Genomic DNA, 27564 nt, shown 5'->3' with positions numbered 1-27564 from the left:
GTTTAAAAATAATTTTTGAAATGGACTTGAATTTTAACCTTAGTTTTGTCAACTTTTGTTCTTTTTTTTTTTTAATTTTTTTTTCAACGTTTTTATTTATTTGTGGGAGAGAGAGCATGAATGGGGGAGGGGCAGAGAGAGAGGGAGACACAGAATCGGAAACAGGCTCCAGGCTCTGAGCCATCAGCCCAGAGCCTGACGCGGGGCTCGAACCCACGGACCGCGAGATCGTGACCTGGCTGAAGTCGGACGCTTAACCGACTGCGCCACCCAGGCGCCCCAACTTTTGTTCTTATAAACTTTGTATTTTCTTTTTATCTAATTCAGCAATTATTTCCCTTAGGTATGCTTTCTGGGTACTTCTGTCTTAAGCATATCAGGATAAAGTCCTTGATTTTCTACTAAAAGTCATAAAGCTTTACTTTTCTTATTTTGGCCTTTAATTCATGTTGAATATACTATTGTGTATGAAGTAGAGATTTACTTTTCTTTTTTTCAAGAAAAGTCCATTTTGAAGGAAAAGAATAAAGCAAAACACTTCCGTTTCAAGTAATGGTAGACTAGTTCCCACTAACCCTACCGCAAAAGAAATGGGAGAATCTAGAAAAGTAAAATAAAATCTGCTAGCAAGCACCAAAGAGCTTAACCATGATAATAATGAATTGCCAGGCCAGGATCTAGGAAAGGATGAAGACCCTGGGAGTAAAGCATGGCATTTGGGGCCACTTTCCTCCGGGAGACATTTGCCAGTTCTGAGGTGGGAAAACTGAGAAGCCAAGAGATTAGGCTATCATTTTGACAGGTTTGAGGGTGAGAGGGATTGATGTCCAGGCCTGGCAAGCACATAGAAGACTAGTGAGCCTCCAACAATTTGGTTTTACACCACAAAAGTCTCTGTTCCGGGTGTAAGTACGAGCCGTAGGTAGAGTCCAGCAAGGACTTCTATACAGCTATACATCCTCTCAATCCCTGAAATTTTACTAAAGTGGTCCTGAATGGCTAGTATCCCCAGCTATCTGGCAGAAGTAAAAAACTAATCTATTCTGGAGTAAACTAACATGATCCTAGTCCTCAAAACTTTCTACAAACAATATTGCACATACAATGTCCAAAACACAATAAAAATAACCAGACCATAAAAAAACTAAGACAATGAAAATTAATAGAAATAATAATAGAAACAGACACAGAAGCTCCAGACACCAAAGCTCCAAAATAACTATACTTACTATGTTCAAGCAGGTGAAGATAAGATTTGAGAATGTCAGCAGTGACCTAGAAACAAAATAAAAAAGAAATTTAAGGGTTGCCTGGGTGACTCAGTCGGTTAAGTGTCTGACTTCCGCTCAGGTTATGATCTTGAGGTTCATGAGTTCGAGCCACGCGTCAGGCTCTGTGCTGATAGGTCAGAGCCTGGAGCCTGCTTCAGATTCTGTGTCTCCCTCTCTCTCTGCCCCTCCCCTGCTCTCTCTCTCTCTCTCTCTCTCAAAACTAAATAAACATTAAAAAAACTTTAAGGAAATACATGAGTTGAAAAATAAAATAATCTGAATTAAGAACTCAGAAGATGGATTATTCAGCAGTCTATGCACAGATAAAGAAAGAATTAATGAACTGGCAGATAAAGCAGAAGAAAATATTCATACTTAAGCAGGAAAGATAGCAGTTTGGAAAAATTTGAAGAGAAGGTAAAAAACATAGAAGACACAGAAAGGAGATCTAACATACCAGTAATTGAAATCCAAGAATAAGAGAGAATGGTAACAGTGACTAAGAATTTATCAAAAAAATTTAAAAACATCAATCCATCAACTCAAGAAGGCATAAGAATACCAAAAAAGATAAATACAAAGAAATCAATACCAGGGGCACCTGAGTAGCTCAGTTGGTTGGACATCTTGATTTTGGCTCAGGTCATGACCCCAGGGTTATGGGATCAAGCCCCATATCAGGCTCTGTGCTGAGTGTGAAGCCTGCTTAAGATTCTCTCTCTCTCTCTCTCTCTCTCTCTCTCTCTCTCTCTCCCTCCCTCCCTCCCTCCCTCCCTCTACCCCTCTCCCCCACTCATGGTCTCTCTCCTTCTAAAAACAATTAATTAATTAATTAATTTAAAAAAGAAGTCCAAATTAAACCCATCATAATAAAACTACTAAACCAAAGACAAAGAAAAAATTTTTAAACTAGGCAAAGAAAAGACAGATTGCTTTAAAGAAGCAATGGTTAGACTGATAGATGACTTCTCAACAAAAACAATGAAGCCAAAAGACAGTGAAATAATATCTTTAAAATTCTAGAAGAAAATGACTATCAGGCTAGAAGTCTATATTCAGCAAACTGATCTTCAAAAATAAAGGTGAAATGGAACAGTCTCATACAAACAAAAAGAATTGACTATCAGTAGAGTTACACTAAAGGATATATTAAAGAATATTTTTCAGACAAAAGGAAAATAGTCCCAAATGGAGGTCTGAAGGTACAGAAAGGAAGAAAAAGCAATATACATGTGGTTAAATAAAAATGAATATTGGCTGTATTAAACATAATAATAATAATAATAATAATAATAATAATGTATTATGGGAATTGTATTTTAGAGAGAGAGAATTAAAATGTTAGGCAACAGTGGCCTTTAAGCCAGTAAAAAGAGTTAAAGAGTTCTATGATTTTTGTATTTTTCTGGGAGGAGATAAAGGTACTAATTAAATTATTACCTATATATATTATAGAATTATATAAATCAAGCATACATATTATAAGTAAACATGTATATATTTGCTGTAAATAGCAAAAGATAAAGCACTTTAAAATTGTTTAAAAGAGTGTATAACATTTAGGCTAATTGAGGAAGAAATGCAATCATAGAAAACAAAGCCCGAAATGAGAGAAGTGAAATACAGACCATGCAGGAGACATACAAAGTATTGAGTAAGATGGTAGACTTAAGCCCTGATGCATCAGTAATGGAAATAATATAAATAGATTAAGTTCTCCAACATTTAAAAGACAGAAGGCACCTGGGTGGCTCAGTCAGTTAAGCGTCCCAACTTCTGTTCAGGTCATGATCTCATGGTTCGTGAGTTCGAGCCCCACATCAGGCTCTCTGCTGTCAGCCCAGAGCCCACTTTGGATCCTCTGTCTCCTTCTCTCTCTGCCCCTCCTCCTTGTTTGCTCTCTCTCTCTCTCAAAAATAAACATTTTTTAAAAAGACAACTGAAAGACAAATAATTCAAAGACAAAGCAGTTGGGGCACCTGAGTGGCTCAGTTGGTTAAGTATCCAACTCTTAATTTCAGCTCAGGTCATGGTCTTGCCATTGTGAGGTCAAGCCCCACGTCAAGCTCCATGCTGAGCATGGAGCCTGCTTGGTATTCTCTCTCTCTCCCTCTCTCTCTCTGCCCCTCCTGGGTTCATGTGTGCGTGCTCTCTCACTCTCTCTTTCTCAAACAAACATTTTTTAGAAAAAGACAAAGAAGCGCTGAATTTTTTTAAACCAACTGTATGTTATTTACAAGAGTTACGTCTAAAATGTAAGGAGACAAGAAAGTTGAAAATAAAAGGATGGAAAAAGATATACCCTACAAATATTAACCAAAAGAAAGATGTATGGCTATGTTAATATTAGTAGATCAACAAAGGATACATTAAGGCAAAAAGCATTACCATAGATAAATATGAAAAATTCATGATGATACAGAGTTCAATTAATGGGGCAGAGGAAATAATTCTAAATTTGCATGAAACTAATAATAGACTCAGAATATATAACACAGACTTTGAAGGGACTCTAAGGGGAAATAGACAAATTGACAATCATGATAGATTTTAACACACTTATAAGTGTCAAAAAAGGCAGACAAAAAATAATCAGTGAATGTACAGATTTGAACCACACAATAACAACCCTTTCTTAAGGAAAGGGTATAGAACACTGCATTCAACTAAAGAATACATTTAAAGCAAGTGTCAACTGATATCATTTGATGTCTGAAATCATAGAAGATGTTTTCTAATCATAATGTAATCAGGCTAAAAAGCAGTAAGAATAAAACTAGAAAATTCCTATATGTTTGAAAATTAATAACCTAGGAGTCATAGAATGAACTACAATGCAAATTACAGAATAATTTGATTAATGAATGAAAACACTACACACCAATGTAATTAGGTATACCTCAAACTATATTTAAAGGAAATTTTTGCTTTAAATGCATATGTTAAAGAAAAAGAAAGCCGAAAAAAATCAATGAACCAAGCATCCACCTCAGGAAGTTAGAAAAAATTAAATCAAAGGAAAGGAGAAAGAAAGAAACAATTTAAGAGTAGAAATTAATGAAATACAGAATCAGAATACAGTAAAGAAAATCAACAAAGGCAAAAGTTATTCTTTGAAAAGGCTAATAAAATAAACTCCTAACAAGATAAAAAGGAAGAAAGTTACAAATAAGTGCTTTCAAGAATGAACAAGGGGATGTTACCATAGATCTTAGAGATATGTATAGAGAGAATATTAGCATGACATGAATAATTAAATTTCTAAAAATGTAGGGATTTTTCCTGTTATCTTTTCAAAAACTCATGTCTAGCTTAATTGTAATGTTGAAAGAAAACAGATGCTATATGAAATCAATCCTTTGAGGGGCACCTGGGTGGCTTAGTTAGTTAAGTATACGACATCAGCTCAGGGCATGATCTTGCAGGTTCGAGCCCTACATGGGGCTCTGTGCTAACAGCTCGGAGACTGGAGCCTGCTTCAGGTTCTGCCTCCCTCTCTCTCACACCCCATCCCCCCGCCCCAGCTCACACTCTCTCTCTCTCAAAAATAAATGAACATTTAAAAAAATTTTTTTAAATCAATTCTTTGAAATTTATGGCTCAGTATATGGTTAATTTTTAAAAATATTCTAAGTATGCTTGAAAAGAATGTTTATTCTGCAGCTGTTGAGTATAGGGTTTTTATAAGACAAATTAAATCAAGTGTATCAACAGTCCTATTGTTATATCTTTCTTGGTTTTTTATGCTTGTTCTGTTACATAGATACTAAGAGATATCCTAATATCTCCCACTATGGATGAGGATTTATGCATTTCTATTTTTGTCTATTGACAAGTCAACCTTCAGTCCAACTGTCACCCCTTTGAAAGTAATCCTTATTGTCTTCTACAGCTGCTTTTAAGATCTCTTTGCCTTTAGTTTTCAACAGTTTTTAACATATATATTAACAGAATATATAATATGTATTAACTTATTTTTTTTTATTATTAACTTATTATCTATTTGAGGGTGTATATATTAACATATCATATGCATATATATTTGAGGGTGTGATTTTCTTTGTATTTACCCTACTTGAAGGTTTTAGTCTTCATGAATCTACAGCTTGATGTCTTTTAACAAATTCTTAGCTATTATTATATCTTCAAGTAATTACATATATGCTGAACCTTGTCACTATATCTTACCCTTTCTATTGCATTCCCTCTTTTTTCTGCAGTTCACTGTGGACATTTTCTTCCAACTTATCTTCTAGCATCTTACTAATGTTGCTAGATGCAACACTGGCATCATCTGGGGGCTTGTTTGAAATGCAGAATCTCAGCCCCAACAAAGCCTACTGAACCATCGATAAAGGAGCATTGAAATCTCCACCCATTATTGTAGATTTGTCTATTTATTCTTGGCAGTTCTATAAGCTTTTGCTTCATATATTTTGAATCTTTGTTGTTGGGTGAATAAACGTTTAGAATACTTATTTCATAATGATAATCCCTGTTATTATATTTTAATGTGAAATCTATTTTGTCTGGTATTAATATAGCCACCCCAAATTTCTTTCAGTTAGTGTTAGCATGGCATATGTTTTTTCATTCTTTTACTTTTAACCCATTTGTGTCTTTACATTTGAAGTGTGCTTCCAATAAACAACATATAGTCGAGTCTTGCTTTCTTATCCATTCTGAGACTATCTTCTCATTGAGGTGTTTAGACCATTTACATTTAATGTGATTATTGATATGGTTGCATTTAAGTCTATTTATTATCTTGCTACTTGTTTTCTATTTTTTCCTTCTGTCCTTTCTTCCCTTTTCCTCTTTTTCTGTCTTCCTTTGAATTGAAGGCTTTTTATGATTCCATTGTATCTCCTTTGTGAGCTTATTAGACGTAATTCTTCATATTGTTAGTGTTTGCTCTAGAGTTTATAATACATATTTAATTTATCACAATCTGCCTTATAATGCTATTGTACCACTTCATATATAGTATAAGAATCTTACAATAGTATACCCCCATTTCTACTTTCAAGATCTTTATGATGTTGTCATACATTTAATATAAATGTACACTACTCTATAATCTTTGCTTGTCTGATTCTGCTTGTATTGTTTCTGCTGGGTTTTTTTATGATGACTTCTCTCTCTCTCTCTCTCTCTCTCTCTCTCTCTCTCTCTCCCCCTTTCTCTCTCTATCTCAATATACTTTGTGTATGTTTTTGTTTATTTAATTATACTGTGTGCTCATATTTTTTTTAGTACTTCACCTAGGTAAATTCTTTGAGCTCATAAGGAAGGTAGGTTCCTCCAGAGAGGATTTTCAATTGTTTCTGAGGCAGAATGGAAACATTTTATACTAAAACTTCAGATTGAGATTTTTTTTTTTCCAGACTGTATAAATAGTATGAATTTTGGTAACAAACTTGTATGAGGACTTGATTGTGATTACATTCAGGAGAGACTGCTTCTCATCCTATCTTAGCACTATATTTCCAGATTGGTAATTTTCTGTGAAATTCCCTGAGGGTAGTAGACCACCCTGCTTTCTTTCTGGTTTGTCCTTACTTTAAGGGTGTAATTTCTGGCATCTCAGTTATATGATGTAGGTCTCCTATTAGACTCCATATTTTAGATCAGCCCCAAGCTGTGTCCTGAACTCCATAGCCAAAAAGGAAATAAAAATCAAACTTTAAGTTCATCTTCTTTAGCAAATGCCCCGAAGATAAAGAGGAAACATCTATGCTTCTCTTTCTGAGCTCCTTTATTTACCTGGTTTTTGGTTTCTTACTTTCTTGCCAGCTCATTGATTCATTTAATAATTTATTTAAAAGCTGCTTTCATCTGGCATTTCTAGTTGCTTTCAATGGGAAGGTTGGCCAGAGTATCTCATCCATTGCACTGTCTATAACGGACATGCTCTAGAGTGATGTTTCTGAAACACCAACTAGATCATTTTACTTTACTGTTTAAACATCTTCAGTGGTTTCAATGTTTTCACAATAACATGGAAACTCCTTAGCTTGCTACCCAAAGATTTTCTGATCTGGCCTCTGATCACCTCTCTAACTTTACCACCTGCACAGCATTCTCACATCTCTCTGTCTTTTGTGTGTAATCTCTTCTCCCAGCTTAGCCACTGCAGAAAACCACCAAAAACTCAGTCCGGGTACACGCTCTCTTGATCTGTTTGCAAACACTACACTGCTTACCCTCATTGCAGTGTAAATCATCTGTTGCTAGATTAATCCCTACAGAAACCACAGGATATAATTTTCCAGCACAGGCGATGGCCCATAAGAGGTATTCAACAAGTATTTCTTAAGTGATTAAGTGAACAAACCATTATTGCTATGGTCCTGAGGTTACTGAGTATTAGAATGGACTAAGATTTCATAAAAGATAGGGGATATGAGTCAGAATACTTCATAAAATTTAAACTTAGAAAAGATCTAGATAACCTTAATCTGATACTAATTTTCCAAAAAGTTCAAAGTCTTAAAATTTCTCACAAGTCATATGTTCTGAACCTTTTTTTCAGAAAAACCCCAGGCAGTTAAATTAGAGCATTGTCTTCACAGGTTTGCATCTTCCTAACAAAATTCTGAGCAGCATTGGATGTTCATTTCTTGCTTGGAAAAACAACACAAGCCAGATCGGGTCTCAAAGAACAGAGCAAAATGAAGAAGTGATGTTGGGGGATGGGGTGGAATTGGGGAAGTAGGAGGAGATTTGGCCTTTTTTTATAAACATGATGATTGATTTGTACTAGAGTTGACCTGAATATAATCTAGTCAGTAGCATTAATCTTTACTAATACTGGCTATAGAGAACTGTCCTTACATTTCCTCTTTCCTTCCAGAACTGTCTCCAACTGCATTTTCATCCTCTGGGATAACCCAAAAAAACCAAAAAGTGCCATTTGAAATATAAAACCAAGAAACACAAAAATTCCAACTGGAATAAGAAATCAGATGCAAAGACATTAATTTTCACTGTTATTGTTCCAGCTGTTATACTGTTAATTGATACAACCTATTTATTCATAAATAAATGTATTCATAGCAAAAATATGGATAATCAAACCTGATGTAACCGTCTGTCTAAAGATTCAAATTTCTTCAAACTTAGAAAATTCTTAACTGCAATTATTAGTCAGTGCTGGAAAAGAATCTTCCCTAACTTACAGTACTTTCTGCAGTTTGGTGAAGGTAAAATTTCTTAATTTGGTAATTTGGGTGGATTAGTACCTTTTCATGCTCTACAGTTAAAGGGTTAACATTAATTAAGGATGCATGATTTCAATTATTATGCCAATATATTTATTAGGTAGCTACAAAAATGCCCCCAAAAAGCTCCATACATTTGATGTAATTAAAATTTTGTATATTTAAATTTATGGTTTCTATATTGCTACTCACTAAAAACCAAGAGCAAAGAAAACAACCTCAATACCCAAGAGGTGAACATGATAAAATGGTGTGTTCAAAGCTAAATGATGCTGAATCACAGCTATGCACTCTGTAGGCCAATCTCCTTGAGACATCTGGCAGTTCAATTTTGGCCACTTGCCAAGGCTATCTTTAAATAGGGGGTACTTTAAAATGGAATTCTGGGGGTGCCTGAGTGGCTCAGTGGGTTAAGTGTCCGACTTCAGCTCAGGTCATGATCTCACGGTTCGTGAGTTAGAGTCCCAGGTCAGGCTCTGTGCTGACAGCTCAGAGCCTGGAGCCTGCTTTGGATTCTGTGTCTCCCTCTCTCTCTTTGTTCATCCCCAGCTCATGCACTGTCTCTCTCTCTAAAAATAAACATTTGTATGAAAAAAAAATGGAATTCTGCATCACAAGTGGCTGCCCACATCCCAGCCAATACCTCATGCTTTTCAGGGGACATGTGATCCATGGAAACAAGGATATGACAATTGTTCCCCGGGGGGGCATCCTAAGATACTCAGAGAGGCTGGGCTCCCTGCTCCTGGCAAGGCTCACACCCCAGGTTGTCCCTCTGCAGCCTGTAGCAATAAAACTTTACTACACCTATGTTCCCAGTGAAATATCAGCATAAGTCTTGTTTTCTCTCTTGCATATCTAGAAACTAAGGAGACCCACAACACAATACAGGCAACCAAACTTAACTTCTATTAAGTTATTTTAGTATAACTGATCCATTGACACTTTGAGCATGATGTTAATCTTTCTGCGTCATAGTTTCCTCATCTGTAAAATTGAAAGCAGCCCACTGGCCCCACAGAGTTGTTGTAAGGAACATTCATGAAAAAGCTATGCAGCTCATAGTTCCCCTATCGATATGGCAGATCTTGGGGACAGGGACTCCCATTGTGCCTGACACTTGTGAAAGCTGATAGATATATGAAATAAATGTTAGGTAAATGCTCTAGTTATCTTTTTCTGCCTAACAAATTACCAAAAGCTTAGGAACTTAAAAACAACAAAAATGGGGGCACCTGGGTGGCTCAGTAGGTTAAGTGTCCAGCTCCAGCTCAGGTCATGATCTCATGGTTTGTGGGTTCAAGCTCTGTGTCGTGCTCTGTGCTGACAGCTCAGAGCTTGGAGCCGGCTTCAGATTCTCTGTCTCTGTCTCTGTCTCTGTCTCTCTCTCTGTCTCTCTCTTCCTCTCCTCTGTGTGTACTCTCTCTCTCTCTCTCTCTCAAAAATAAATAAACATTAAAAAAATTAACAACAACAAAAAATGTATTACATCATACAGGTTCTGAGAATTGGGAATCTGAAAGATTAGCTGGGTGGTTTTAGTTCAGAGTCTTTTATGAGGTTGTAGTCATCCTGTTACCTAGGGTTTCCATCATCACAAGGCTCAACTCGCACCGAAGAATCCACGTTCAAGTTCATTCACACACTGTTGTTGGGCCTCAGTTTCTCACAGGCTTTTGGCAGGGGGCTTCAGTTTGTCTCTACATAATGCTACCTTCAGACTGCTCACAACATGGTAACTGGCTTTCCTCACAGCAAACAAGGAAGAAAGCAAGAGAGAGCCCCCAAGATGGAACTCACAGTGTCTTTATGACCTATCTTAGAAGTCACACACCTCCACTTCTGCCATAAGTTTTTGGTCCCACAGACCAATCCTGGTATAATATGGGAGGAGACCATACCAGGTAATGAATACTGGGAGGTGGGGCCCATTGGAGACCATCTTGGAGCTGGCCACCACATTAAATTAATGAATAAAAATGCCCCTTAGGAAATTCCCATGCCCTGTTTATCCAATTTCTATGAGAAGGTTCCCTATAAACTTCTTATCCCACACTTTACTACTTGCCTCATCTAGGAATGGGATACAATGGTGGGTGCTAGCCACTGGTCTACATTTCTTCACTGGGTGGAATTAATCTATTTGAACTCAGAGTAAAAATGCCCTCTTCCTTCTGAACTCGTTCATGGCAGAAATCCTGGTTAAGTGAGTCTACTCTGTGGACCTGAACATTCCTTTGGATGGACAGTTCCAAGGTTTAAATTGGCTACAGAGAGTCAGAGGAGCCACCCAGCCAGGATGTCTGGCCACTCTCTTCAATGTATCATCACTGTAACAAAGTGATATTCAATCTCCATCCATGTGATTCTCACTTCTCTCCTTGGTTGCTTTTGAACTCAGGCAGGGAACAAGAACATCCTTTATCAGCAAGCAGTCAGATCCCAGTAAGAAGGAACACCATACCACAATGAGGTAATTTCATGTAATGGTACTAGGATATTTTATATAATTACAATTGAATAGGATCAATCATCATTTTAGGAATTTTATTCATTGATTCCTCTCAGTGAGATGAAGAAAAATTTTAATAGAGTAATTAGGTTACTTTTTTTCCTGGAAATTTAAATCCTTAATGTTCTTTACCTTTGTAGGGGTATTTATTCCCTACAGAATGCTAAATCAGAAATTTAGCCATGGCATTGTAATGCATTCAGGGTTTTAGTAACTTATACTCAAACTGAAATGGAATAACCATGAGATGCTAAAGGATTGCAATTTTATAAGGTTCAGTCACTTCTGTTTTTACACACCACTGGACTCCAGCTCAGCCTACTTTGTGATGTGATTCTTGAGTTCCTGTGAGATACAAATGTACTTCTTCAATTTTAAGATACATTTTCCCCACATTTTAATGTTTCTGTGATCAAGATGTCGAAAGAAACTTGACAGTGCTGTCTTTTGTTATTATACGTATGATGCATTCTAAAATTGGTGGTGTTTTAGAATTAAAAAAATGTAAATTTATGGCACCTGGGCTTATGGAAATTTTCCAGCTTGAACTGTCCAGGTGAAAGTTGTTCAACACTAACATTTGGTATGCTTTACCTGATGGTTTTTGATATGTGATTGGCCTGTGTCTCCTGGAACCCTGATTGGCTTTGATTTTTTGGGAGATTTGGGGAATACTAAACCAATGACATGTCTAGCTAAATAGGCCACTAGCACCGACATGAGCAGAGACTTCACCAGAGGGCACATGATATCCTTTATTCCTAGGTTGTCCTGGATGCCTATTGGGGCTACCTTAAGGAGTGAGCTCTTCTACTTGTGTCTCTGAGCCCTGGAAATTGAACTTAATTGTAATTCTTCCAGGGTGAGGTAGGGCTGGGACATCCAGATAGGTAGCAGAGGAAAGAGGTTGCTTATAACATCTAAATGATAGAAGCACAGGCTAGAGAAAGGGTCCTTGACTAAAGTGGTGGTAGAATATGCTAGAATACTGGTCTAAAAGAAAGGGAAAGCAGCAGTGAGTGATTCTGTGAGAAAAAAAAAAAAAGGATGGAAAACAACAAACTTCAGCCCTTGGGAGTTTAGTGTATGTTTTATATGAGAATTAGCAATGATGTGGAAGTGAGCTGCTAACATCCTCAACCACACCAAATATTTCTTTAGGTCACCAATACAAGAAAAAGAGTCAGTCAAGAAAAAAGATTTGGGGGGAAGATTAGATTCAACCCATGAGAATAGAATCCATGGCTTCATGTTGCTGGCTAGGAAATATGCTACCCTTGTTTGAAAGTATTTATATTCAAAAGAATTTCTGTATTGGCTTTATCTATAAGCCCAGGCAGAGGTGAAGGTGAATATAAATTAGAGACAAATAGTCTGCTATAAGCCATAATATGACCCATGGCAAGGCAAAGGATCCACTGGTGATAAAAGTGCACTACACTGTCCAGGGAAGGGCACAACCTCAGGCCAAATGTTCTCACAGCAATTTACAGAAGCCCTAATTTGGAGGCCCGATGTAAGGGCAGTTAGTCTGTGCAGTTATATTGTTGCATGTATAAAATGATTCCTTATCTAGTCCCTGTAGCTTCATGTTATTACTGCACAGTCATGAAGTGTAAGGAGAACGCCCACTCCATCTTTCAGGGTGGCACCTACCCCTAGCAAAAGGTGAACTCCTAGCAGCCACGTTTGTACCACCTGACCAGGATCTCTGGCCACAGCTGGCTGGATCAGAGGGTGGACAAATGTCTAGCTGAGCCAATCTGATGCTGAGAATGACAAGTTCGATTTGGACTATTTCCTTGTATGATGGGACATGAACCTGGAAAATAGAGTGTGTCTATCACCGCCTTTGAGGCAGGAAGAGACGAATGAAACTGATTCTGCAGGAAAAGGGGAGGCAAAGGGACCCAGAAAGAGGGACACAATAGGTACAAAGAGTCCTCGTGGGTCCTGGTTCTAGTCCTTTCTCAGGCCTTAGCCTCAGCTCCATTGAAAGGCCTTCTGTGTTACAATGGATGTACCAGTTCCTTCTGTTTGCTTATGAGTCATTAAGATAGGACCATAGATTTAATATAACTTAATATACCTCGTATTTCTCTGGTCTAAGTGTGAACCACATTGTTCCCTGCCACCCACCCCCTGTCCAGAGCAGGCCAGAGGGATGAAGGACTGGGAGGCATAGTGTTAATCTAAAGGTGGCTCTTGTGGTAGAGAAAAAGATAACTTCTAATATAGAAGAAAAGAATTATGACCTCCTTATTCCCTGCTAGCTATATTCCCAGCTTTGGAGCAGTGACTTACACATGGCAAGTACTACTAAATATTTGTTCAACTGAATTTAAGTAGACTGACTGAATTTAATGTCTCAGACTAATGTCCAACACTAAGCATCATACTTTATGTGGTAACATTAGAGGCATCCTCAGTGAATGAAGAATGAGGAACGGATAGATGCTATTTCTGTTATTATTTAATGCTATCCCAGAAACACTAGCCAGTATGCTAAACAGGAAAAAGACAGGACATAAAATGCTGTATAAACTTCTGGGCAGATGGAATAGATGTACTCTTCCCTAGTCCTCCAGCGAAGTACAACTAAAAACCCTTGACATTATATACAAAATGAACATAATACTCAAGGTGGAGAGAAATAAGCAGACTGGCTAGGGACTTTTGGCATGACCACCATATTGTCCTCAAGGAACCACATGGTAGTTAGTTATCTGGATTTTCTTCTGCCTTAAGTATCTCAGGCTTGCATCTCAAGAAGCTGCACCCTCGCACACCGAGATACACAAAGAAACAAACAAAACAAACAAGAATCCCCTTCAACGCTCTGCTCTTTCTAACCAAAAGACCAGGAAAGAGACTAGAAAGACAGAACAGGTTTAGAAAACAACTGTTCTACACCAGCTAAATGCCCTAGGAAAAAAACATGGCCCCACCTGCCAGCAAAGGGTGAGTATAGAGCCTAGACTTCCAACCTCACTAGGCTGTAATGAGGTGCCTCAAACCCCCTGTCTGGGTGGTTCCAGCAAAAGACTGAGTGGGGAGCTGGGATTTCCACCCCCATCCTCTCCCCATAGAGGCAGCATTAGAAAGATCCAGGACTTCCAACACTGTCCAGTGCTAATGAGTCTAGTGCACCCCTCCCGCTGTGGTATCAGTGGAGGCCATGTGGACAGTAATAATATGCCACTCTGGTGGTGTCAGTGAAGCCCTACTGGGGAGCCAGAACCCCCACCCCCGGCCAGCAGCAACAAGGAGCTTCTTCCCTTTACAGATACCAATAGAGGCCAATTCTACCACTGCCTGGCAGGAACAAAGCAGCACCACCTTTTTCCTGGTGTCAAAAGAAACCAGCTAAAACAGAGGTTTAAATGAGATACAGATTCTCATAATACCCAAAATGTCCAAGTTTCAATCAAAAACCACTCATCATACCAAGAACCAGGAAAATCTCAACTTGAACGAAAAAAAGACAACCAATAGATGCCAATACCAAGATAATAAAGATGTTGTAATTATCTAAGGAATATTTCCAAGTAGCCATCATCATATGTTTCAATAAGTAATTATGAACAAGCTTGAAACAAATGAAAAAACAGTAAATCTCAGCAAACAGTAGAAGATAAAAGAAGAAGTAAATGGAAATTCCAGAACCCCAAAATACAATAACTAGAGATTTGTTTAAAAACTCAATTTGTCAGGGCACCTGAGTGGCTCAGTCAGTTAAGCATCCACCTTCAGCTCAGATCATGATCTCATGGTTCGTGGGCTCGAGCCCACATCAGGCTCTGTGCTGACAGCTCAAAGCCCAGAGCCTACTTCAGATTCTGTGTCTCCCTCTCTCTCTGCCCCTCCCCTGCTCATGCCCTGTCTCTGTCTCTCTCTGTCTCTCTCTCTCAAAATAAAATAAAACATTAAAAAATTTAATAAAAAAAATAAATAAAAACTCAATTTGTTTAAAAGCTCAACATGGAGGGGTTAGAGAAAGAAGGTAGGAACAAAGGAAAGAATTGATAAACTTGAAATTAGAAAAATAGAAATTACCCAATCTTAACAACAGAAAGAAAGCAGACTAAAAATAAACAAACAAACAAACAAGCAAACAAACAAACAAACAGAACCTCAGGAGCCTGTGGGACTATAACAAAAGATTTAATATTTATGCCATCAGAGTTCCAGAAGGAAAGGAGAAAGAGGGTGTGCTCAAAAACTATTAAAAGATATAATGGTTAAAAGTTCCTCCAACTTGGCAAAGACAGAAACCTATAGATCGAAGAGGCTTTTCTGACCCCATATTCTAAATAGGATAAATCCAAATAAATCCATGCCAAAACACATAGCTGTCAAACTTCTTAAAGTTAAAGGCAAAGAATATATCTTCAAAGCAGTGAGAGATCAACAGTGCTTTAATTACAGGGAAGAGAAATTTGGATGACTGTAGACTTCTCATCAGAAACCATGGAGACCAGAAGGAAGTGGAACAACAATTTTCAAGTGCTGAAAGAAAAGGACTGTTGACCCAGAATTCTATACCCAGCAAAAATATCCTTTAGGAATAAAGTAGAACTCAGGACATTTTCAGATGAAGGAAAACTAAGACAACTGATTGTCAGCAGACTTAACAAAGAATGGCTAAGGAAGTTCTCTCAACAGAAATGAAACTATTAATGAAGGAAATTTGGAACATTAGGAAAGAAGAAAGAACAATAGAAAGAATAAAATATGGTTAAATATATTTCCCTTCATCTCTTAAATTTTCCAAATTCTTTTAAAGAAATTGTAATACTGTCTAATGTGGTTCTAAATGTACACACAAGAGGGGCAACTGGGCGGCTCAGTCGGTTAAGTGTCAGACTCTTAATGCAGCTCAGGTCATGATCTTACGATCTATGAGATGGAGCCCCACGTCAGGTTCTGTGCTGACAAGCACAGAGTCTGCTCGGGATTTTCTCTCTCCCTCCCTCTCTCTGTCCCCACCCCCCACTTACATACACTCTCTCTCAAAATAAATAAATAAACATAAAAAAAATGTATACACAATAAATACTTAAAGTAGGGGAGGGGAAAGGGACATAAAGGGAGATAAGGTTTCTATGCTTCATTCAAAATGGTAAAATGTTGGGATGCTTGCGTGGCTCAGTTGGTTAAATGTCTCTTTTTTTTTTTTAAGTTTATTTATTTATTTTGAGAGAGAGACAGAGAGAGAGAATACCAAGCAGGCTCTGAACTGTCAGCACAGAGCCTGACGTGGGGCTCAAACCGTGAGATCATGACCTAAGCCAAAATCAAGAGTCAGATGTTTAACTGACTGAGCCACCCAGGTGCCCCAAATGTCTCACTCTTGATATCACAAGGTTATGAGTTCAAGCCCTGCATTGGGGCTTAAAAATAAATTAATTAATCAAATTAACTTTATTTATTTATTTATTTTAAAAATTGTTTTATGTTTTTATTTTATTTTTTGAGAGAGAGACAGAGTGCGAGTGGGGGAGGGGCTGAGAGAGAGGGAGACACAGAATCTGAAGCAGGCTCCAGGCTGAACTGTCAAGACAGATCCTGACATGGGGCTCAAACTCACAGACTGTGAGATCATGATCTGACCTGAAGGTGGACACTTAACTGACTGAGCCACCCAAGTACCCCAAATTAATTAATTTTTTCAAAACTGTGTTGGGCCCTGCAACTGAGCATGGAGCCTGCTTAACATTTTCTCTCTCTTCTACCCCTCTACCCACTCTCACTCTCTCTAAAATTAATTAATTTTTAAAAATACAATTATACTCTGAGACCTCAACACCTCTCTCTCAAACATTAATAGAAAAACTAAACAGAGGAGCACCTGGGTGGCTCAGTCAGTTGAGCATCCAACTCTTGGTTTAGCTCAGGTCATGTTCTCACGGTTTCATGAGTTCAAGCCCCGCATCTGGCTCTGAGCTGGCAGCATGGAGCCTGCTTGGGATTCTCTCTCTACCCCTCTCTCTGCCCCTCCCCTACTTGCACTGTCTCTATCTCTCTCAAAATGAATAAAATTTTTAAAAAAGAAAAACTGAACCGAAAATCAAGGATACAGGCAACAATACCATCAACGAACAGAATTGAAACATTTATAGAATATTCCATCCAACAATAGCAGAATACATATTCTTTTCAAGTGTCCATGGAATATATACCAAGTAGACCATATCCTGGGTCATGAGACAAACTTTAACAAATTTAAAAGAATTTAAATCATACAGGGTGAGTTCCTTGATGACCGTGGGATCAAATTGGAAATCAGTAACAGAAGGATGAGGAAAACTAAACAACCAATTTCTAAATATTCCATGGGTCAAAGGAGAAGTCTCAAGAGAAATCAGAATTAATAAGAGAACTTTTAATTTTGCAAAGTGGCCAGTTATAAAATAAATACATAAAAAGCAATAACAATATTCAATTAAAATATGACAAAATAATCCTATTCACAGTAACAATAAACAAAATTAAAATCTAGGAATATACTCAATAGCAAGTGTGCTGGAGTTATATGGCAAAAAAAAAAAAAGAACATTAAACTTGACTGAGGTCTGAAACTTGGAGATACAGACAAGCATACTCTAAAATTTATATGGAAAGGTAAAGGAACTAGAATAGCTAAAACAATTCAAAAAAAGAAGAAAAGCATGGGAAGAATCTGTCTACCCAAGTTCAAGACCTATTATATAGCTACAGCAATCAAGGCTGTATGTGATTTTCTATATTCTTGGATGAGTAGTTTTAATATTGAAAGAAACCCATTAATTGTCAGATAAATCTACAAATATAAAAGAATTCCACTAAAATCCTTATGAAATTCACCAGGGAAAAGAAACACCTGATTCAGCCAAGAATAGTTTGCAGAAGAAGGGTAATGGGGTGAGACTTACCATACCAGATACTGACATGTATCGTATAGTTTCAATAATTGAAGTATTTTACTGGTGGAGGATTAGACAGGCAGGCCAGTGGAGGAGAACAGAAAGTTCGTAGTCAGAGCTATGCATATGCAAAAATTTAGTGTGAGTTTTTGTATGTAGATGTATGTTTCATATGTCCATAAATGTACGTTTCATATATTTTGACCTATTTTCTTGTTGTTTGTGGCAGAAGGAAAATCGAGCCCTGCATCTCCCATATGCCAGAAACACACATCCCTGGCTGCTTTCAGAGAATAGACCGTAGGGGGTCTGGGCCACAAAGGGGACACAGCAGTGGAGCCCTGTAGTAACCCAGACAAGAGCTGTGGTTTGGAACAGGAGTGGCAGAGCTGTGAAAAGTGCTTGGATTTGATTGGATTTTGAAGAAACAACCAACAGAAGCTGCTAATGGATTTAGCAGGTGTGGGTGAGAAAGAGTGAGAAAAAGAACGAGCAACTGCAAGAACAGAGTCCTGAGCTGGGCAAGCCTGGAGATGGTACAGGTTTCAGGGTGATTCAGGCTGATGTATATTTGACATCCAAGTGAAGCTACTGGATAGGCAGAAAATACAGAGCATGCCTATGAACATACATATCTGTGGTTTTCAAATTCTCCACAATGAACTATATTATGTTTAATTATTTATTACTGTTATCATGTATCACTATAATTATTTAATTATGCATTTATTAAATATGATAATATTTATTTATTGCTATTTAATACTTATTTCATCCAAAAAAAATGTGATTGAAAAAGCCACTGGCTATTTCACTGAATCCAGAACCTCAGAATCCCCTTCATTTCTAAGTTAGCAGATTCACCCCCCTCAGCAGTTCAGAGATTAAGGAACGCATGTGAGGTTCCTCAAGGAAGCAGAGGCAGTTCGGGAGATGACTCCCTAGAGCCCTGGACAAATCTTCTGCAGAAGGAAAAGTGGGCCCAGCCTTAACACTACCCAACACAGTGACAAGATCCAGTGCCCTAAGGTGGAGGAAGATCTTTCCTCACTCTGCCTAGGAGAACAAAACGGCAGCTTAAAGATGTTGAAGACTTAGACCTGACATCCAGGTAAGGAAGTGGGTTTAATCCCACAAACACTGACGATGGAGCACTTGCTACTCTCCAGACATGGGAGGCATAAACGGAAACATACCAAAGGATCTGCAGTGCAGGAGGGGAAAGAATTAATATCATGAGCAAGAAGGGAAAGGAAAGGAATGAACATTCATCGGCAACCACTCGGTCGCCACTTACAACTAGGCTGTGAGACAGGAGTCTGAGTTTTTGCACAGGGGGGTGTGGCAACCACTCCAGCACAAATGCCTGGCTGCAGGGGCAGGTCCAAAACATGAACAACAGACTGGGGAGAGCGTCCCAGCCAATCCCCAGCCCAGGCAAAAGGTGGGTAAATCCACTGAGAAATGAACTTGCACTTTGTCCTAAAGAATAACCAGAAGTTTCTTCCAGGGAAGTAACCTTCCTGGCTTTTGTTTTCTAGACGCCTGAGCTCCTTGAGTGGCAAGAGGAGAAAGACTAAATCTGTGGGGATGCAAAAGTGCACAGAGAGAACACAAGCCACCCATCTAGGGAGGGACTGAGTCAGCAGGTGCCATGAGCAGCGGGGAGAGTACCACTCACTGGGAGGTACCAGCCCAGTGTACCCCGAGAGGCTGGAAGCTGGCCCCAGGCTCCCCTAAGCTCTCATGATCAAGCTCATGATACAAGCAGCACAGCCATGTGCCTTCAAGGGAGCTTGGAAATGAGGCTACTGGGGTGACTGAAAAACTAAGATGGGCCTCTTCCCACATTGTCCAGGCACCAAACAAGCCTCCCAGATCTTTGTGAGACCCTGGGAGGGAGGACGCTTTATTCCCACTCCCCAGGATGAATAGGATCAAATTTCCCTCCAACCCAGTCATGTGGGAATTCAGAATTCAATTTATTTTGATTTAAAGGAAATAAAGGGAAGCTTCATTTCTTTTACATGGGGGGTCTATAGACTAAGATGAATATCCTTCATAGAGGTTTCAGAGCCCCCTAGTCATTTATTTATGGAGCAAAACTGGATGGGGTCAGTAGAAAAGATGTTCAACTGGGGCTGTGGTTTTATAGCTCGTAAGGACAGCTTCCCTCATTATACACATAATATTTTCACTTCTGCTCCAGGCAGCCTCTGGACTGGCTGCTGGCAGCACAGACTTAACAACGACACAGGCCCTGCCATTAGGGACATCAGTCCAGAGGAAGAGGCAGATGTGCCCACAAATGATTCCTGAAGTCCTTGGAGCTGACAAAATTCGAGTCCAGCTTGTCACTATTCATCTGAGACCAGTCCTGCGTGGTCAGTGGTCAGGAACAAAGCATTGCAACCCAGAGGTGGGTGCCTGCACTGCAAGCTACAAAGTTTCCAGGACCCACACTCAAGGGTATGCCTGTATAATTCAATCCAGTTCAGCACTTGTTACAACATTTCGTATGGGACCCCTGCTCTCTAAAGGCCCCCATGACCAATAAGTATTGTGAAATTATAGGAAGACCCCAGGATTCCCTAACAGTGAACCAGAGTGGTAAGAGAGGATTAGGAACTGAAAGTTTTAGTTCGGTACTAAATACATTCATACATACATACAGTCTACATGGAAAAGTAATGTGCTTTAAAAACTAAGATTCTCTGGCCCGATATAGTGGATGAGGCATATATGATTTACGTTTTCTTTGCGTCAGCCAGAGAATCCCACCTGGGAATAAAAGCACACTCAAACAGGACCAATCCAGGAGGGTTTAATAAAGAGATTATTTACAAAGAGGTGGGCAGGGTATAGGTAAACCACAAAGGATGGGAGTGGCCTATGGCCAGTAAGACTGGGATCCTTTGCCACACCTGGTCTGAAGAGGCGAGCGAGGCTACTATTGTCTGGAACCAGAGGTCTTTGTGAAGAGGGCCACCTGCTGAAAGCTGTGTCCTTTCTTAAGGGACTCAGCCAGCCCAGGGCAACCTCACTGGGAGAAAGCTGAAGGAATAAATACCGTGGCCTCACTCTCCATAGGAGAATCTGATCAGGCTTTATAATAACAGAATGTGAAAAAACAGGATTCAAGGGAAAGAAAAAAGGAAAGATAACTGAAACTCTAGGAAAAACTAACAGCAAAACCAAAACTAACACCATAAACTCTAAGAAAAACTAACAGCGTAACTAAAACTAACACCATAAAGTCATAACAAAATATTGTGAAATCAAGGCAGATTTGAACAGAAGTTGGCAGATTTGAAAAAAGAATGGAATAAATTCTGAGTAATGGATAAAATGACCTAGAAGATACCACTAATATAATGAATAAAATGTGGTTTTTCTTTCGTGAATAAAGAAAGGGAAGCGGCAGAGGGGGTGGGGATAAATACACCAGAAAGGTATGACCGAACCAGAACGTAGATGAAAACATGATGTGACTATGAGCAATTAGTTGAGTATAAAAACAAATTCTTGTGAGCATTCTTCTGTGAGTAGCACAAGAGTAAGGTCACTGGAATCACGGAAAAGGAATGTAATCTTAGTCTTAGCTCCAAAACAAATAATATTTACTCTTTATAATGTACATGGCTTACTGCCTACAACTCTCTTTTCCCAGATATCCACATAAGTTGATCCCTTACCTCCTTCAGGAATTTACTCAAATATCACCTTTTAGACAGAACTTTCTATCTAAATTACAAAACAGGTGTGCACGCTCACACACACGCCCACTACATATAGCTTAATTTTTTCCCCTAAGCACAACTAGCATACTAAATTTTTTTTTACTTTTTCATCTTGTTTATTTTCTGTTCCTCCCACTAGAAAGTATGTTCTGCTAGGGCAGGGATTTTTTTTTTTTTTTACTATCGTATTCACTGCTGTTACCCCAGCACCAAGGAGAGGGACTGGCTATGGTAGGTCCACAATGAATATTTGTTGCATTAATAAATGTTGAATCAAGCCATAAGCAAGTCAGAGAAGCCATGACCGTGTTTCTGTGATAGAAATTAAGTGCCATTGTGCTTGGCAATGCAAAAATAAAGGCACAATTCACAGAAGTTGAGGGGGGTGGAAAGTCAAAAATAATAATAATAATAATAATAATAATAATAAGAGAGGGAGAAGAAAGGTTAAGAGTGCTAATATTCTTATTTTACCACATAGATAATCAAGATGCTGGTCAGAGGTGATGAAATAAGAAATGCAGGTTTGAGAAGGTTCTTTCTTTCTCTTTCTTTCCTTCTTTCTTTCTTCTTTTTCTTTCCTTCTTTCTTTCTTCCTATTTTTTTAGAGAGAGAGAGTGCACACGAACAGGGGAAAGGGGCAGTGGGAGAGACAGAGAGAATCTTAAGGAGGTTCCACACTCAGCATGGAGCCCCACATGGGACTCAATCCCACAATCCTGGGATCATGACCTGAGCTGAAATCAAGAATCCGACATTCAACCAACTGAGCCACCCAGGCTCCCCTAAGAGTATATAAAGTTGCATAGGTATCAGTTAAAATAACAAAAAATAGTAATGTGACCATATTGGTATGAGTGAACCAGAGGAGGCAAAAGAAATATAAACTAAATTTTATCTAACATAACATAAATCCACTAGATTATTCTGAAGAGGAGACATTCAGAAACATAACTATAAGCATAGTATTTATAGTGTGGAGATAATCTCAGAAGACCTTATAGTAGAAATGATTAAACATGATTGCTGTGAAATTGTGTTTTCAATAATAAAGAACCACATTGTATAAGACTACCACTTTCTGTAGATAACAATGCTAAACCCTGGACAAAATATTTTTAAAAACTATTTGAAGGCACTAGAAAGTAACCCAAAACAGGCATACAGAGCAAAGAATCCAACCCTTGAAAGAAGGGAATTGCACTGGTAAGATCTATATTCTTACTAATTTTCCCAAAAGTCACTTTGTAGTCTGCACAAGGGAGCATCTAGAAACAGAAAGCCTGAATTAGCTTGACATGTTAGGGTTTAAAGCATCCAGAGAAGTAGAAAATTGAAGGGAAAAAAGCCAGGGGTTAAAAAAGAAGCCACAGAATGGGGAGTCTCACATTTGTGTAAAAACTTCCCTCAAATCCTTGGCTGGCCCTGAACTCTAAGAATCCTGCTGGAAAGCAGCAGCTGGAAGACTGGAAAAATTGAACAGAGATTTCAGTTGTCACCCACTTCAGGGGAGACGGTTTGGATTTGGAATCCTCCCTAGTCAGGGGAACTTGATAAACACTTGGGCTTTCCATTAAACCCACAGAAGGGTCCTACTTTGAAGGCCATGTCCCAAGACAAATAATTTGCCATAAGACTAAGGGGAAAACTGAAACACATTCACCCTAACAAAATGTCATCCTAAGAAAATAAAACAAACTTAAGTTCAAGGTGACTGACCACTTGACCACTAATTAGACTATTTAAGAAAACAAAAAGAAACACTCCTTAAAGAACTATAACAGAATCCAGAGTTTCTGCAACATATCACAGGAAATGTCAGGTATACAATTAAAACAGAAATTAGACATACAAGGAAACTACAAAATGTGACTAATAGTTAATGGAAGAAAAGCTCTAGTCAATAAAAATAGATCCCAAGATGATCCAGATGTTGAAATTAGTAGATAAGGACTTTAAAACAACTGTTATAAGATATTCAAAGAATTAAAGGAAATTTCAGCAGGAAATGGAAACTTGACAGAAATTTTAGAACTGAAAAGTACATCTGAAACGAAAAATGTACTGAATAAGCTTAACAAAAAATTAGATACGGCAGAAGAGAGGTAAGCATACTTTAAAATGGATCAACAGAAAATTTCCAGTATAAAAAACAGAGATAAAATCTGAAGAAAAAAAAAGTCTCAGTGAACTCAAGAGATAATATCAAGTGGTCTAACAATACATGCTATTGAAGTCTTAGAAGGAGACAGTGAGGAGCAGACCAACATTAATGAAACAATGACCAAAAATTCCCCAAGTTTAGTAAAACAAAAACAAACAAAACAAAACAAAAACAAAACTTAAAGGTTCAAGGAGCTCACCATCTACCAAGGAGAATGAACACAATCACACTTAGTTACATCATAATCAAATTTCCAGAAGCTAAAGATAAAAGGAAAATACTGAAAGCAGCCAGAGAAGGGAAGAGACATATCACACATGGGGTACAAACACAAGATTTTTCATTGATGTCTCACTAGAAATAATGGAGGCCAGTTGACAATGGAATGACGTCTCTCAAGTGTTGAGGTAAAATGCTGTCAACACTGAATTTTATATTCAGCGAAAATATCCTCCAAAAATGAGATGAAATAAAGATAAATGAAAGCTAAAAGTATTTGTCATTAGACTTGTAACACAAGTAATGCTAAAGGGAGTTCTTTGGGCTAAAGAAAAATGATACCAGAAGGAAACATGAATCTCAGTAAGGCAGACAGAACAGTAGAAATAGCAAATTATTTTGTAAACATACAAGACTTTTTTATTCCCCTATTTACTTTAAAAATTGTTCAGGGGTGCTTGGGTGGCTAACTCAGTTAAGTGTCCAACTCTTGATTTCGGCTCAGGTCATGATCCCAGGGGTCGTGGATCAGGGCTCAATCTGATGGAGCAGAACCTGCCTGGGATTCTCTCTCTCTCTCTGTCTCTCTCTCTCTCTCTCTCTCTCTCTGCACCTCCCCTTTCACATGCACATGATCTCTCTCTCTCTCTCTCTCTCTCTCTCTCTCTCTCTCAAAATCAATGAACATTAAAAATGATAAAAATAAAAACTCTTTAAAGCAAATAATAACACTGTAAGATGGGCCTTATAAAGTACGTAGAAATAAAAGATATAACAACAATGGCATATAGGATGGGGTGGAAGAGTTTGTAAATGAAATGATTTTATTTTGAGGTTACTTTTATGAAGTGTGAATTATGAACTCACATGGAAAGTATAAAGTGTGAAATGAGATGTGCTAGATGTGAAGCATTAAGTGAACAGAGGTACAATATAATTTTTTAAAGTTTATTTTTATTTATTTTGAGAGAAAGAGATAAAGAATGAGCAGGGGAAGAGCAGAGAGAGAGGGAGACAGAATCCCATGCAGGCTCCACACCCTCAGCACAGAGTTGGACACAGGGCTTGAACTCACAAACTGTGAGATCATGACCTGAGCTGAAATCAAGAGTCAGACACTTAACAGACTGTGCCACCCAGATGCCCCCAACATAATTTTAAATAGGATTTTATAAGGTAAGGATATATAATGCTAACCTTTTAAACCCTCTAATATATAATAAAAATTGGAGTAACTAAAAAGCCAATAGTAGAAAATTAAATGAAATCTGGAAAACATTCAATTAATCCAAAAGAAGGCAAGATAAAAGGATTAAAGGAATGATGGCCAAAAGAAAAAAGATAAATAACAAGATGATAGGCCTACTCTCAACCACACTAATAATTGCATTAAATGTAAATAAAATATATACTTCAATTAAATGGCAAAGAATGTAAGACATTAGATAAAAGCAACCCTCATCTATATGCTGCCTATAAAAGATGCACTTTAAATATAAAATAAAGTGCAACCAAAAATAAAAGTGTGGGAAAATATATACCATGCTAACACTAAGCATAAGAAGGCTGCCATGGTTATTTTAATATCAGAAAAGTAGACTTCAAGACAAAGAATATTACTAGAGATAGGATGCAATATTTCATAATGATAAAGCAGCAACTCATCAGGAAGATATAGCTATCCTAAATATGCATGCACCTAATAACAGAGCTTCAAAATGCATGAAGCAAAACTGACAGACACAGAGGGAGAAGTTGACAACTACACAAAAATTAATTTGAAATGGATCATGGACCTAAACTTGTAAGATAAATTACAAAACTGCTATAGAAAACCAAGGAGAAAATCTCCATAACCTTGGAGTAGACTGTGATAGTATAATAATAAATTATATTATATTAAACTTAATAACATAATATATAAATTAAATGACAATATGTAATATAATAAATTATATTTAATAATAAAGTAAATTATATTTGGTTTTCATCCCCATCTCTGACACAGAGCTCCTAAAACCCTCAGAATTTCCTGTGATGACAGTGATAAAGAGGTCTCTTTTTTGTTATTGAGGTGATTTGGGGAAAGCACCTAAGGATGGGGACTGGTTACGAGGAGAACTAACCACATGATTAGAGGGTTGGAACTTTCAGTCCCACCCCCTGGCTTCAGGGGAGGGAGAGAGGCTAGAAGTTAAATCAATCACCAATGGCCAATGATTTAATCATTTGTGCCTGCATAATGAAGCCTCTATAAAAACCCAAAAGGAAGGGGTCCATAGAGCTTCAAGGTTGGAAAACAAGAATGCTTCCACATGCTACCATGCCAGGCCCAAATTCCAGGAGGACAGAAACTCTTTTGTTCAAGACTTCACCCTACATATCTCTTCATCTGGCTGTTGATTCATATCCTTTAATACCATTTGTAATAAACTGGTAATGTAGTAAGTAAATGTGTTTTCTGAGTTCTGTGAACGGCTCTAGCAAATTAATCACCCAAGGAGGGGTTATGGAAACCTCTAATCTGTAGCTCCTGGGATTGGTCAGACACATAGGTAACGTGGGCTTAAGACTGGCATCTCAAGTGGAGGGCAGTCTTATGGGGCAGAGCCTTAGCCTTTGGAATCTGATGCTATTTCTGGGGCGAGAGTGTTGAAATTGAGTTGAACTATAGGACACCCAGCTGGTGCCAAAGCATTGCTTGTTGGTGTGAGAAACTGTCTCCCAGTTGGGATTAGGGTGCAGAAGAAATACAGGCAAATCTTCTTAGAACACAAAAAGCGTTAACTGTAAAGGAAAAAAACTTGATAGTATGCACTTTACAAAAACTGAAAATCTCTGCTAACCAAAAGGCTGAATGCTTTCCTGCTAAGATTGCCAACAACACAAGGATGTCTACTCTTACCACCTCTGTTCAACATTGCACTGGCGGTTCTGGCCAGGGAAATTTGGCAAGAAACAGAAATAGAAGGCATCCAGGCGGCAAAGGCAGAAATATAACTATCTTTATTCTCAGACAACATAATCTTGTATATAAAAAATCCTAAGGATTCCATATTAAAAAAAAAAAAAAAAAAAGAGGGAGGGACTACAACCAATAAGTGAGGGCAGCAAATTGGCAGGATGCAAGAGCAGCATACAAAAATCAACTGTATTCCCATACATTAGCAATGAACATCTGAAATGAAATTAAGCAAGCAGTTCCATTCATAACAGGATCAAAAAGAACTCAATACTTTAAATACTTTTTTTTAAATACTTTTAAATATTTTTAAATACTTTTGCTAAATAATGTTAGCAAAAGAAGTGTAAAACTCATACTCTGAAAACTACAAAACTTTCCTGGAAGAAATTAAAGTAGATCTCAACAGGTGGAGAGACAATCACATCTGCATGGATTAGAAGGACTCATTTCTACCAATTGATCTAAGACTCCTTGCAATCCCTATTAAAACCCCAGCTGGCTTCTTTTCTTTCCTTTTTTCTTTTCTTTTCTTTTCTTTTCTTTTCTTTTCTTTTCTTTTCTTTTC

The 27564-nt window shown here is 38.0% G+C and overlaps 1 long non-coding RNA gene across 1 annotated transcript in view; it reads right to left on the bottom strand.

The window, feature by feature from the left end:
- LOC121011615 (uncharacterized) overlaps positions 1-27564 on the bottom strand; it is a 110248-nt gene that overhangs the window by 30327 nt on the left and 52357 nt on the right. The window contains exon 3 of the long non-coding RNA XR_005781674.1: positions 1230-1275. This is a non-coding gene — a long non-coding RNA (uncharacterized LOC121011615). The remainder of the gene's footprint in view (positions 1-1229; positions 1276-27564) is intronic.

The sequence above is a fragment of the Herpailurus yagouaroundi genome, unplaced genomic scaffold (assembly GCF_014898765.1).
Source record: "Herpailurus yagouaroundi ecotype Mexico unplaced genomic scaffold, PumYag 194, whole genome shotgun sequence".
Lineage (NCBI taxonomy): Eukaryota > Metazoa > Chordata > Mammalia > Carnivora > Felidae > Herpailurus > Herpailurus yagouaroundi.
This window is presented reverse-complemented; position numbering and strand designations above follow the sequence as displayed.